Genomic DNA, 14,955 nt, shown 5'->3' with positions numbered 1-14,955 from the left:
CCATTGTTCAATCTTTTCAAGCATTTCAACGCAAAGCTGGTGGCAGACATCGTGTTGTGCTAGCCTGATTGAGATTGTAGAGCCTATAACAGATGCATTTGGTGAACAAATGGAAGTTACCCTTGTGCTGCTGAATTTTGCATTCCTGCTGACTCCGAGAATTGCATCCACGCGGGTGGCCGTAAAGGTCTTACGTACCTATATTCTGTAGCCTACGTATCAGTCTATTTGGTTTACGCCTAGAACCTAACTAGTGTTTCCCGTTATTATATTTCTCAGGAAATGGGGAATAGTTTAGATGTGTTTTCCCGGGAATCCCGTTTCCCAGGATGAAACCCTAATGCATTGGAAATGTGTTTGAATTAAATGTGTCAATTTATTGTCCAGTTGAGCACAATGAGTCAGCTGCTGAAAAAAAAAAAGGGTGCCCTGAAAACAGTACACATCTATAATATCTGGCATGTTGTGGGGTTACAGGTAAGAAGCAGCAACACTAACAATAATCACTAGCGAGGCTTGTTTGGAGATCGGGTGCAAGTTCCTGATCAGTAAGAAGGTGGTCTATATCGACTACGTTTCATTTCTAGGATTGTTCCGGTGCAACTGGAAATTCTGCTGGATGTCCCTGATTTCTGCCGGATATCTGTTTACCTTCCGCTTTCTTTGTGTCGGCATTTTAAACTCTGGTGGATTTCTGAGGACTATGGTTAACTGTCTCCTCAGATCTCTGCAGGGTAAATCCAGACAGCTAGCTAGACTATCTGTCCAATCAGAGTTTTCTGTTGGACAACTAAAACAACCTTAGAACGTACACATGGTCCACCAAAACAAGTTCCTTGCCGAGGCTATTTTGCAGAGGCCCCGTGGCTCCGTCCAACGCTTGGCACCGCCCATGACTATTGTGACTGGTTCAAAGAAATGCCAATAAACCAGAGAACACGTTTTTCTCCCATCCCGGAATGCTGTGTGGACTAGCCAGACCCTCCTCCGCAAGGCTGTGGAGGAAGCTCTGGCAATGCGAGACTAGTATAAAAAGGTAAAACAGCTGTCTTTTTCAAAAGCAAAAAGCAAAAAGTGTCAGCATCGCGGCGGCTCACATCATAAAGTAATCATTCGGTGCCCTGAGAGGCAGGCCGCAGCACGTTTGACTCTACAGAATAACAGTGCTCCTTTTGCTCACAGCTCCACAGAAAAAAAAGGTTGCAATGTGATTGCACCAGCAGCTGGAGAAATGAGTCTGCAGTCATTACGGCTGCTTGTAAATGCATCCAAGCCAGCCGGCGCCACATCGATTTTTCTATTCCTGATTGGCCCTCTGTTATTGCCCGGAGAGCCCTGTGAGAGGCTGGCAGAAGAAAACGCTGAGCTTAATTGATGCTGTCGTTGTATGAAACTATAATTTTCCCCCCTGGAACATTTTCTCTCACTCCCCTCACTGTGACAATACCTCTCTACTCTCATATGATAATAAAAAAAATGAAATAAAGCACAGGCACAACAGCTACTACTCTGTTTATATTTGTGTGAGTCGAGGTAGAGACACAGCTGGTGGTCAGTCTTCCATAAAATTCCACACACTCTGCTGGAGTAAAGCTTTTATGTCCCACAGGGGCAATTTGGCTTGCAGACAGCAGTCAATAATAAGAAATAATAATAATAAATACAAAAAGAATACACTAGTAAATAAAAACGCCAATCAATACAATCTACGCACACAAACATACACTATATACAAGTACGCCAACGTCCCTGTTGTCTTTGCCACCTAGTCTCACAACTAAACTGAATTTGAAAACAAAAAGTCAAAACGAAATAAAAATAAAAACTAATGAGAAATGCAAAACTATAATAACCTTGGTCGTGACGCGCCCTGAACGCAGCGCAGAGACAGTAGCTCTGCAAAATACACTCGGGAAGGAACTTGTTTTGGTGGAACATTTGCACCCAAAAGAATTACAGATAATTTAGAATTAATTAAATGAAGGTAACTGCTCACACAATACAGTAACTTGAGCTATTTACGTTAGCTGGCGTATCGCCATGTGTATTTCGTCCACAGCAATCCCCGCCAATCGGTCCCAAAACGTCCCAGTTAGAGAGCAAATGCCACAAACGTCTTCTTTGTAAATCTTTACAATCATTCCTCGAAACAACCAAGCAGACCTGCCTTGTCGCACGATCCAAATCCTCTTCAAAACTTGACAATTTCAACGTGTAGCTTGCTTGCTCGAAGTTTGCTGTCGTTTCCCGAAGGGAAAGAGTTTGAGAACGGCAACACGCAGAGAGCCGAAGGCGAGGGGCATCCGCCAATTATCCTGGAAATGAAATAACGTTGACGCAGAATTCTTGTCACCGAAACCATCAGAAAAAGCAGCAAAAGGAAGACAGCCAGAAACCAGGAGGCACCGTATCACATCCACAGATAACAGGCCAAATCATATTTTGTTGAAAAAAAAAAAAAAAAAGCTGATGGAATAAAAAACCTCATGTATCTAGTAATGTCACCTCTAGGGAGGCAAAACCTCCGCCCTGATGGAAGCAAGATGTTTACAAGATAAATACGAGAAGGAAAGGAAAGGGAAAGGACGCAGCCCTGAAGAGGAAGATGAGAGTGTACTAGACAGAGAGCCATTTACTCAAACTCTTTGTCAAAAAAAAGACTATATGTAGCTGAATACAGTTCATATTGCGTATTGTGTGATGTGTATTTTATTGTATCTCCATATTTGAAGTGTGTTGTAATTGTGGTTTTATGATAAATCATTTTTTTTATATTTTAAGTAGCCTACACTGTATGTGTAAAAGCCCAACTAGGAACAAGAGTTAAAATAAGTTAATAAACTCTCTGTGCAGCACATCAGGGTTCACGCTCCGTATTGGAAGTGAAATACTGAAATACTGGAACTGAACATGAATTGCATTGTCCCTGTCGAACGAAAATAAAATACAAAATCATTCAATGAAGAGCAATCGTGTTTTTTGCTTCCTTCCAGATGCCTCAAAAGAAGATTTAACCGGGTTGCTATTGCTATGCATCTGTATCCTTCCTCACTGCTTTATAAGCAAACTGGAAGGGGTTCAGTCTGTCCTGTGTCTTAAATCTTGTTTTTAACAATTTGTTTAAAAAAATGGCATTTCAAAGCGAGGTTATCATTTAATGACTTTGGTGATGTGACTTTAGCTACTGGAACTACTGTAAGCTCCTTTCAAAGTCTAGGGACCTGTTGCAATGATATATGAAATGACACTTAGTTGTTAGCTTGTCAGTAGTCGTTCCATTTCCGGGATTGTTCAGGTGCCACCGGAAATTCTGCCGGATGTCTTTCATTTTGTTGAATGTCCGCTTCCTTCCGCTTTCTTTGTGTTGGCATTTTAAACTCCGGTGGATTTATGAGGACTATGGTTAACTGCTCCTCAGATCTCTGACTAAAACAACCTTTGAACGTACACACGTTCCACCAAAACAAGTTCCTTCCCGAGACTATTTTGCAGCGGCGCCGTTGCTCCGTGCGCCCAAGACAATGAATTGAAATGCCAATAAACCGCAGCACGTTTTTCTCCCATCCCAGAATGCTGTGCGGACTCGCCAGACCCTCCTCCGCAGCGCTGTGGAGGAAGGCCTGGCAATGCGGGACTAGCTTGTCAGTAGTTTACCCCCCTCCCCCTAGGCATTTTCCTCTTCTTGATGAAGAAGAATGAAAGATGTACGCACCTTCATCAATCAGCCCAGTACTCTGTCTCGGTTGTCAGAGAGTTCATGAATAAAATCATGTGCATCGAACCTTAAATAAAACTTGTATAACTCCTCTGCCAAGTCAGTGTCAAACATATCAGAACATATCAAACTCCTCTTTTAAGTCTGCATTCCACCCATTGATTTCCTGCCACTCCAGGCTCCACCTGTATAGCCTACCATTTCTCAGTTCACCCGCAATGTTGTCATTATACTTCAGATCATCTTCACACACTTGTCTTTTTTGAGAGCTGTCCCCCTGGTAATGTTTTCTTCTGATTCAATAGCTATTTAAAGGATTTACTAATCAAAGGCTTATTATTTGAAAAGATTGTACACGTTTTACAAGGATTTACCATATTTTCACAAAGGTAAATGTAGCATGATTCTGTTTACAGTGAGTGTATCTACACCTGCGCAGGCTTCTTTGAAAATGTCCCAGTTTCTGTTCTAAAATCGCTACGATCTGGTCATGACCAGCAATATGTATGAAGTACAATTTTAAAATGTAATGTCTGTAAATGATCCTGGGCCATATATATTGGGACTGCCATCCAAAGCAGGGGTCCTAAACCCTTTGACTCTCGAAGATCTAAGTTGCTAAACAGACTTATTTAATTGGAACCAAGAAAAACTCAATAACGCAATGGTATGAACAAACCTTCACAGTAATTCCCATGGAAAGATTCAAAAATAAAAGGAAATGAGAGCAGCTACACAAATGTATGGCAGCCACTGATAAATCATTCGCCCAATTATTGAAGGGACTTAATTCAAAGAGGAAGTGGAAAGCATCAGAGCCCCTTCTACAATTCACTTTATGAATTATTAGCATGTAGTGCGTTAGAAACAGTGTGTACTTTCTCTGATAAATGTGTATGTTTATTAGGGCTGGGTACGGAACTTCGATACATTCAGGCACCAATCGAATTGCCTTCAGGGGTATAAAAAAAAAAAAACCTTGTCATTCAACGCCAAATTTCAAAGCTAATAAGCATGCAGCATGCTTCAAAGCATAAGTGCGTTACTTTAGATTTTAATGAAAGTCTGTTTCATTCAAGCCATTGCCAAATGAGTGGATAAAAAGCTAAGACTACTCTCTCTGTATCTCTCAGTATGGCTGTGTTCAGAACGTGGTGTCATCCTTTCGACGCAGAAACTCGAGGGAAGATAATGACCTCTTCTGAAGAGTCCATCATGTTTTTTTTAATCCTCCGTGTCCTCCTTGGCTACAAATAACTGTGTGGAGGAGGGGTGGGGGACAAGCGTGATCACGGAAGGCTTGTGTCATGTGGATGGAACAACAGTGGCGTTGTCATTACTTAGAATTCCTCATGGGGGCGACAGCAACTACGCCCTATAGCTTTAACCAGGATCTGATAATGCTGGGGATTGGATGTTTACACATCGTAGAGGCATGCAGGAAAAGCTCTACGTTACGTACAGAGACAGGGCTCACGTGTGTGTTGTATTTTGAAAGGCTTGACTACAGTGTGAGTCGCATAGCTGAAAAAAAGGATTAGTACTGTAAATTGTAATGTTGTAATTGCTTTTTGTTAAAATAGACTTTCGAAAATTGGTATAAAAAAAAAAGTATCGTTCGGAAATGGGTATCGAAGTCACAGTATCGGTATCGAAACATGATACCCTAATGATCACATGCCCTAGTCTCGCATTGCCAGACCTTCCTCCACAGCGCTGCGGAGGAGGGCCTGGCTAGTCCACACAGCATTCCTGTAAAGGAGAAAAACGTGCTCTGGTTTAATGGCATTTTTTTTTAAACCAATCACAATTGCAACAACGGCGCCTCTGCAAAATAGCCTCGGGAAGGAACTTGTTTTGGTGGAACATGTGCTCGCTCAAAGTTGTCTTAGTCGTGCAACAGAAAACTCAGTAGCCTGCAGAGATCTGAGGAGCAGCTAACCAAAGTCCTCATAAATCAACCGGAGGTTAGAACGCCAACACAAAGAAAGAGGAAGGTGACGGCCTTCCGGCCATCCGGCGGCACCGGAGCCATCCCTTGAATGAATCGTGGTGGATACAGACTATCCATGCCCTAATGGTTATGACCATTTTTTTATTTCAAACAGGGCCGTAAAAAAGACCAATATCACAAAAAAGAAACTTGTTAACCATATGATAGTACCATGACTAACAAAACATAACCAAAGGGGACTGCTGCCGCGGGTTGCCCTAAGGCATAAGGGAGCCATCTAAATCAAGAGAGAAACCATTGAGAAGAGCCAGGAGAACAAAATCTACTCTTCATAAGGGACTAATTAAACTATTTAGACTTTAGTCTTTTGAAATGGACGGAGAGAGACAAGATTAACTAAACAATGTAATGAAAGAAGATTAAAGGCAAATTGAAGAGGGCAGCAGGAGATTATAATGGGGTGGGAGAGATGCTGAGAAAACTGATGTTAAGAAGCGATATGATCTCAACAGAGGTATCGGTGGAGTGTGCGGCAAGCGCGTGTTCTCCACCACGCCTTATCAGTTGAGAGCTCTTGACCCTTTTCTGCCAAGCTACACACATTCACACGCAATTTTCTCCCCCCTGACTTCATTAGCTTAACCACATGCCGGGCTCTGGGAGTAATTGGCTGCCCTTTCACCCTCCTAATGGCAAGAGGAGAGGCGGGAACAAGAGATGAACTTGCCGAATTACTGTCATCTATTCGAAATCTCCACTCAAAACGTATTTTTCTTATTTCCTTCCATGCGATTTCTTTTATCCTTTGTTCGTTAATTGTTTTAGCCTGCTGCTCTTTTTGCGGTGCTTTCCTGTTCCTATTTAATTAGTTTTTTTTTATTGGAAGACATAAGGAGGAATCACATACCCGTTCTGTCACATTATTCCAGACCACTGTCTTTTGATTGGATTCACTGGAGACAGTGAAGCTAGACCTCCCTCCAACAAGGGATTTAAAAACATTCATGTTGCTAAAGCTCCATATCTGATTTGTTCATACTTGTTTAAAAGCAAGCAACTGCAGTCCATTAACAAAAGGGGGGAGCAGCAACAACTGCCATCCTCCAGGTTGATTGATACAAGGATAAGGATGAATCAACTCATCACCGGCTGTGCTCTAAGCGACATGGAGCATCACATTGAGATTGATTGGTAGCATCTTTGGTCCAGGCCCCCTCCACCTCCAGCAGAGCAGCTGCTCTCTCGGCCTTATCACAGACTTTATCAGACTGGATGTGACGGGCAGGAGACGCCCCTCTTCCAGCAGGATCAGGGCAGGTTATGGGGCCGGCAGCGTGCATGGGAAACACAGACCTCGTGACATATGAAAACACAGCCACATTAGAGAGAAGGCTCACGATGCATGGACATATGGCTCTTCCTTTCAGAGTGGCTCTTTCAGTCTCTGATTCTCCCTACTTTCATTTGCCTGATAACCAATAAAGTTAATTAATTAAAAAGGTGCACAACTTTGGGTCCGTTACAGCTCTGTGTCTCTCCCTCTGCTTCGGTTTCTCTCACCACTGAGTCTGACTGATGTCCCCCCCCATAACACTATCTGAGTCTCTGTTACTGGGTATTATGTGGAAAGTTTCAAATTTATGAAATAATTGCTTAAAGCATTTAAACAAAGTTTTGTGTTGGTTTATGTAATATTCCAAAATTTTAATTTTGACATCAAGATTTTCATTTTCACTGTAAATGCATATCGGTTCCAAATATCGGTTATCGGTTTCATTAACTACTATCGATCAGCATCAGCCTTGAAAAACCAGTATCGGCCGATCCCTACTAGGGACTAACCCCTAGATTCCGCGTGGCGGCAGCCAGCAATCGCGGGCCACTCAAGGCGATGCTTGTGATTGCACCAGGCGCGACGCGCAAGTAGAAGCATCTCTCCGCTCCACTAAAAATACGCGCCAGGTCTATTTTGGACGGCCTCCAAGACAACAAAATCTGCGAGTCGGGTAGGAAAGATGCTCCCGGTGTGGTATGATGCATGACGGATGACGGAACACAACTGGAATGCGGCACATCCGTGCCTGGTGGAATTTCATGGTAGAGTAATTATATAGAAAACATTCTGATTTACAATAATGTATATGCATTCTGCACATACATTATTGTAAATCAAGAAGGCAAAGGCCCTATTCCTGCTTGCACTACAAAAAGTAATTTTTTTGATCTGCCTACTATATTGTTTAATACTTTTAACAACCTGGTTAAGGTTAGGGAAAGATCGTGAACATGGTTAAAGACTCTTAAAAACTATATTTCTCAATCAGATTCCTTCCTACCATGAGTTTTGGAGATGTTTGTATTTTTTTGAAGATGCTTTTCTCACTGGTTTGATGTAGGCAAGGCTCATCTGGAACAATGTGAAGTCACAATTAAAAATCTGATCCAGCCATACCCACACAGTCCTAACATAAAGACTGAGTTTTTAGGTCTTAAACTTTCAATAAATAACTGAGATTGTTTTTTGTTTTTTACAAACTCATTTTGGTGCTAATTCTTCTGTTAAATATGTCAAATTTGGTAGAACACGGCATACAAACCACAGTCTCTTCTGTCAAAGTCACACCTGCAGCAGTATAACAACGTCGTGCTACTACTGACTAAAAGAAGTTGCATGTCAGTAAAAAAAAGTAAGCACTGGTTGTTCTATACATTCTAACTGGTGAAGCCAGTGTTCACTACCTCATAGCATATCATCATGGTGATAATGGGAAAGTGGTTTTTGATAATTGATAATAACAACAGATTACTAAAGGCAACATGTAACATGACTCTCATAAAGGGTAAACAAACATTTCCTCCCCATTACCGCAGAGCCATTTTGCACTGAGCCTTTATGTCCATCTCTTAGCTATTCTCTTAATGATTATGATCTCTTTTTTCCATAAAGGCCTTAAGAGTTGTCCTCCGAGAAAATTCCACATCCATCATGGTGCCACAAGAAGTACACACAGCAAGCCTCTGCGGCGGGGGGGGGAGTTAACTCGACCCAATGCCCGGAGGATGCTCCGGCTCCACCGAGGTCTCATAGCTTTCAAAGGTTTCACTTGTCTCTCTGGAAGAAAGAAAGAGCTCCAAGAGGCTGAGCCTGTGTGTTTCTTTATCCCATGATCCACCACTGACCTGGGTTCACGAGGCAAGACAGAACCCTTAATTCAAAGTGACTTTCAGGCCATGTACTTATGAATTCCATGCATACATGTGGTCTGGGGGCAAGAATTTCTAGCAGCGTAGCATGAGAGCAAGGTCACCTATATGAGCAACACTAGCATGTACTTGTGAAAGCCTGCAGTAATATAGAAAGAGGTACTGTACAGTGTACACAGTAGAAACAAATGCATTCATTTACTTTTATTTATTTTTAATTTTTAAAACACACCGGACTCTTTGTTTCAGGGGTTTCCCTGCCATTGTAAGGCTTAGGCGCAGGAACCAAGCTGTTTTGAGCAGCACCTAAGCAGAATGAATGTAAAATCAATGTGAGCATCAAAGCTAACTGAAAAAAAAAAAGACTAATTGACCAAAGAAATCTTAGTCGACTAAAACCTACTAAAAATAAGACCTAAAACTAAATGACTTGATTAAATGACTCAGATGTGATGATTGTAGTTGGTTCCCAGTGGACTTCCTTAGCAAGTTTTGTCTTTACCTTTTGTATAGCTTTTCCAAAATTTTAGACACATATATGGTAGTAATAATGATCGAAATTACGTGAAATCGCATTTTTACTGAAAAACGTACCATTTCCTGAGGGAGGATCCCCTAAAACCCCCACCAAATACATGCACCTAGGTCCTCCACAAACCTAGGGAAAATACTGTAATTGTAGGATAAGAATGTGCATGATCTGCAGAATGTCTGTCGGTTCACAATCTTTAATAAACTTATTTTTTTTTAAATAGATGATAATGAAACCATTTCCCTTCCCTTCTGCACTGCAAACCACCTGCCTCATTGAAACACACCTTAACTACAACATCTATCATTTGCTCAGTGCCTAACACCTCAGGGTCAAAACTGCTCATAAGTGTGTGTGTGTGTGTGTGTGTGTGTGTGTGTGTGTGTGTGTGTGTGTGTGTGTGTGTGTGTGTGTGTGTGTGTGTGCAGGCGCGAGAGAGTAGTGCTCCAGCACACATTTATCTTCTTATGTAACAACTAGACTAGCATTAGCACACGCAGGCTAAACGCTGCCCCTACCCAACCCAAAACATCAGCAGCAGGTTGTCCGGCCCTTCTCACATCCCGAGCAAAATTGAGTTGAGCGTGTTTTCCCTTAATAACGCGATCCCCAAATACACAATTCATTTTGTTAGGGCTGCTCCTCCACTGCGCACCACCTTCTCATTAACCCCCGGGGTCAAAGGCTTGATGACGGCCGCATTATGGGACCTCTCATCATTCTTTTGGTTATTAGCCGCCCTAAATGAAAATTACCGAGTGACCACAGTGCCTCTCGACCCTACAACTGCCCCTCTTGTGACTCCTCTGAATATTCCCTGAGCGGATGGGTCAGGTGGCACACGATTTCAGGAACCAGTCCAATCTGAAGGGGTTATTCAGCAACTGGGTGTACACGTAGAGGCAAATGTATCATATCAAAGTGTAGCATAGCAGGGCCTGAATCAGCCACGGACTGGCTCGCTATCTCAAGGAAAGGGAGAGCAGAGGTCCTAAACATCTAAGTGACAGACGATTATTAAAGATGGCATGTATGCACCGTGGGCAACTGGGCCCCTGCCTCTTACTTGAATGATTTAGTCCACACAACACTACTGTCAATCAGCCAGAGATTTCCAATACGGATGAAATGCTAAATCATGTGGTTTACGTGATACTGTACATGAGATGCAGAGATTGCAGCCATACGAGGACGTGGGCTGACTGAGCCGACCACAAGCTGCGTTATAACCCCACTTGTTGTTAAGTAAAGCTGTTATCAATCTATTACCAAGCAGTGAGATTTAAGGTCCCCAACCTGAGAATCACAGCAGAGAAAATAACTGATAACTGATATGTATCCTATTCTATAGGTTAAGAAACAGCCAGGGTGGCATATGCGGCGCACTATAAAATAAAAGGAAGATATTTACTTGAAATCTTTATGTCCTACTGAAATACAAAATTCACAATTCAACAGCCTATTGGGAATATGGCTATATAAGACCTTATATAATACCTTAATATAAAACCTTGCAAACAGTTTTGTCCTGTGATATACAGTATAGTCTGTGTATTTCATTACACACATAGCCTACTCTGCAGTCTCAACAGGAATATTACAGCTATTCAGTGATCAGTATAGTAGAAATAAGGCAGCAAAGGCAAGGCAGAGGATGCAATTCAATCTCTTTCTAATTCTCTCTTTCAGAGAAAGGAATATGCACCTCAGGGCTGTAAAACAGAGGAGGAGAGCTGGAAGATCCAGAGCACCACCATGCGCATACATCCTTGCCTATAGTCAAGATCATTCATAAAAAAATAAAAAAATGGCAGGCCGATACCTCTCTCATCCTATTGGCTGTACAAACGAGTTTTTTCGTCCTTTTTATTTTAGTGATTAACTCGATGGAAGCACTCCGAAGATGATCAACTTGAGTTGAATGCACACAAAAACACATCTGTTTTAGGCCAACGTAATCAAACAAACTGCAGGGGGTGTACGGGAATGTTTTCAGGTCACATACCGGTAGCCTTATGCTATTTTAGGTCGGTTTACTGTCACAGCACAGCCGAAATATCCGCCGTGTCCCGCGGGTAAACAAAAGTGATCTGCGTCGCTTTTCCAGACGCCGAATTCATTATAGCCTACCAGCGATAGCGTTACAGAATTTTTTTTTTTTTATTAAACTAGGCTAATAATCTGCGATGTGTAGGACTACGAATGTCGACCCTCTTCCTTACCCGATAAAGCCGAGGTAGTGTCTGCGGTGGGGAGGAGGGTGTCCCGGCTCCGGTTCAGCGGGGCCGGTGTGCAGGACAGCTGCGTAGAGATGCAGGGATGCTCGGCTTTGCTCTGGACGCCTTCCTCCGGTGCCTCTGATGTATCAGCCTAGTGTTGATCTCCGTCTGCTTACTACTGCTGCTGCTTCTGCTGCTCACTGCTGGCTGTGTAACTATGTGGCCCTTGGCTACAGCAGCCGAGCCCTGCAGACCATGTTACCACGGGTGCAGGCGAGATCGAGGCAGCAGTGATGGGTGCCGCGGTGCGGAGCTGGTGCTGCTGACGCTTCCTCTCCTCCAGGGGCCGGGTCGGGACGGGCTTGCAGCGGGAGGACGGTGTGTTTAAGAGGCGAGCGCGAGAGGAGTGGATTTAAACGGGGGGGGGGATGGTTTCGATGGGATTACGTGCTAAGGGTTTGTTTAGAAAGCGCTGCGCCTATTGGCAGCGACGTTTCACAAAGCCTTCCTCCTATACTCTCCTCTCTCCCACTCTTCTCTCCCCCCCCTCTCTCTCTCTCTCTCTCTCTCTCTCTCTCAGTAAAACAGATAACCAGGACGTGTGTGTGTGTGTGTGTGTGTGTGTGTGTGTGTGTGTGTGTGTGTGTGTGTGTGTGTGTGTGTGTGTGTGTGTCACAACATAGGCTACTGTAGAATTATGGCGCACCATGCTGTGTGTATAATTTACTGCGCCACATTTTGGTTCTTGAGCAAGATGATGAGCAGGGGCGATTCTAGGATCAGACCTTCAGGGGGGGCTCAGCCCCTAATGAGAATGTGACACTGGATACAGTGCCTTGCAAAACATTACATTAGTAAGCCTTACATTAGTAAGTAAGTAAGAAGTAAGTAAGTAAGTAAGTAAGTAAGTAAGTAAAGTTTATTTGTATAGCACCTTTCACAGATAAAGACCACAAAGTGCTTCACAATAAAATGAAATACAACACAAGAAGTCACAATACAAGCAAACTGAAATACAAATAGAAAACAAACAACCATAAAAACCCCTCGACTAAGTAAAAGCCTGCTTGAACAGCAGAGTCTTCAGCTGCTTTTTAAAAGATTTGACAAAATCCACACAACGTAGCGAGAGAGGCAGGTCATTCCACAGCCTAGGAGCAACTGCTTGGAATGACCAATCCCCTCTAGTTTTAAAATGAGTGCGGGGAACCACTAATAGCATCTGACCTAATGATCTCAGATTACGGGTGGGGGTACGTAGCTGTAGGCCTATCCCATCAGAGATGTATGAAGGAACTTGACCGTGCAAGGCTCTAAAAGTAATGACCAGGATTTTAAATTGAATTCTATACTGGACTGGTAACCAGTGAAGTGCTGCTAAAACAGGTGTGATGTGTGCTCTTTTGTTAATGCGCATTAAAAGCCTTGCAGCAGAGTTCTGAACAGTCTGGAGACGGTAAAGCTGACTCTTACTCAGACAGGTAAAAAGACTGTTACAGTAATCTAAACGTGAAGAAATGAAAGCATGAATGATCATCTCTAATTCATCCTTAGTCACAAGTGTTCTTAACTTAGAAATATTTCTCAGTTGGAAGAAACAGTTCCTAACTAATAATTTAGAGTGGTGCTCCAAAGACATAGCTAAATCAAAAACCACACCTAGCACATAGGCATTAGCTATATAACAATAGCATATTAAATATCCCTGTTAATGTTCCTATGGGACTATTGAACCAGTGGAGAGGCAGTATTGCCTCATATATCTTTATAATAGCCTATCATTTTGGTTATGCTTTGATAAAGCATTCTTATTTATAGGATTAGTCTTTATGAAAGATAGCGTGAAAATGATTTGTATTATCTTCATCATGTTCTGCCTCTATAGAATGGCACATAAGTGGAATAATATAGGGTTAGACATATCAGTCTGTGTTTTGTTGAAATGTAATGTAAACAAAAATAGTTTCTGGCCAAGTTTCCATTCTACTGTAGCACAAATTTTAACATTTCCAGAAATTGGGAATAAAAAAAATACAAATTAATCCATACACTACTAGTATGCAAATACTATGAGTTTGTTGAGCTAATTCTCCAGTTGTGAAACAATGGCAGAAGAAGAGAGTGCACTAACATAATGTAGCCTAACCTAAGAGCGCCAGTCAAGTCTCAAATGATGGTCATCAATGTGAATAACGCTGCTTCCAAACGATTCAGTTAAATTTTATTTATAGTGTCAAATCACAACTGGAGTTATCTCAAGACACTTTACAGATAGAGTAGGTCTAGACCACACTCTATGATTTACATAGACCCAACTATTCCCCCAAGAGAAAGCATTTGGCGTGGAAAAACTTCCTTTTTACAGGCACCATGTTGGCATGGTGGCCACACTCAGTGTTGCAATTTCTCACAGCAGCTGTAAAACGGTGAATCATTTTTTTTCTTCCAGCATCACAAATGCCTGAAATTACTCTTTGTATTACCAGAATTTGATTAATTTGATCCAATATTTTTAAAGTCTAGAAGAGCCGCACTATTATAAAAATGTTTGTCCCATTGTTTTTAACATAATATTTTTTAATTGTGATAAATCAGTGTTCTTTCCTTTCTATTTTATGTATGTGGGTGTGCATGTTTATGTACTGTATGTGTGGATGTGTATATGTGTATATATATATATATAATCTGTTTATGCGATTTCATGAGTTTCAACTTGTTTCTACCTGAATAGTGTCATATTTCCACTATATCTATGTATACATGGGAGCTTTATGCTGGTATATGTTTGTGTCTTTATGAAGCACTTTGGTGCAAACTTGTTTGCTTTTAAAGTGCTATATAAATGAAATAAACTTAAACTTATGTGTGCTGGGAGCTTACAAGAAGTCAGCCAGCTTGGTAAAAATGCGGCCCGTGGAGACTTAATAACTTTCATAAGAATGACTGGGAAACATGGTACCCACTTCTCCTTAATACAGCAATGGGAAAAAGCAATGGAAATATGGCATTTATGTCAGTTCTGTGTACAGTTTTAATTTGAGGAAGGTTACAGTCTCATTGTTCCACAAAGATCTGATGATTTCATCTGCTGCTATTCCGCGGCAGTTTGCCATATTTTGTTTTCCTCGATATGCCAACTATTCCATCTCAGCTAAGCATAAAAACCTCTTTGCAATATTTTGACTATTTTTCAAATTTTTGGCATTTTCACTCCAGATTTTTCATGCACAATTTGAATGGGCATGAACAGGTAAATGCAAATGCACGTTATGCTTTTAAATTTTACAGGGCAACCTTTCTGTATTTCATGTGGAAGCACACACAAACACAC

General features: G+C 41.9%; 1 protein-coding gene across 1 annotated transcript in view; it reads right to left on the bottom strand.

The window, feature by feature from the left end:
• The window catches only part of LOC120571997 (hippocalcin-like protein 1), a 50,422-nt gene extending 38,374 nt beyond the window's left edge, over window positions 1–12,048 (bottom strand). Inside the window, exon 1 of the mRNA XM_039821177.1 lies at window positions 11,628–12,048. The gene's annotated coding sequence lies outside the window, so the exon portion shown is untranslated. The remainder of the gene's footprint in view (window positions 1–11,627) is intronic.
• Between the last annotated feature and the right edge of the window lie 2,907 nt (window positions 12,049–14,955).

This window comes from Perca fluviatilis, chromosome 13, assembly GCF_010015445.1.
Source record: "Perca fluviatilis chromosome 13, GENO_Pfluv_1.0, whole genome shotgun sequence".
Classification (NCBI taxonomy): domain Eukaryota; kingdom Metazoa; phylum Chordata; class Actinopteri; order Perciformes; family Percidae; genus Perca; species Perca fluviatilis.
Note: the sequence above shows the minus strand (reverse complement) of the source record. Positions and strands in the feature narration are given on the sequence as shown.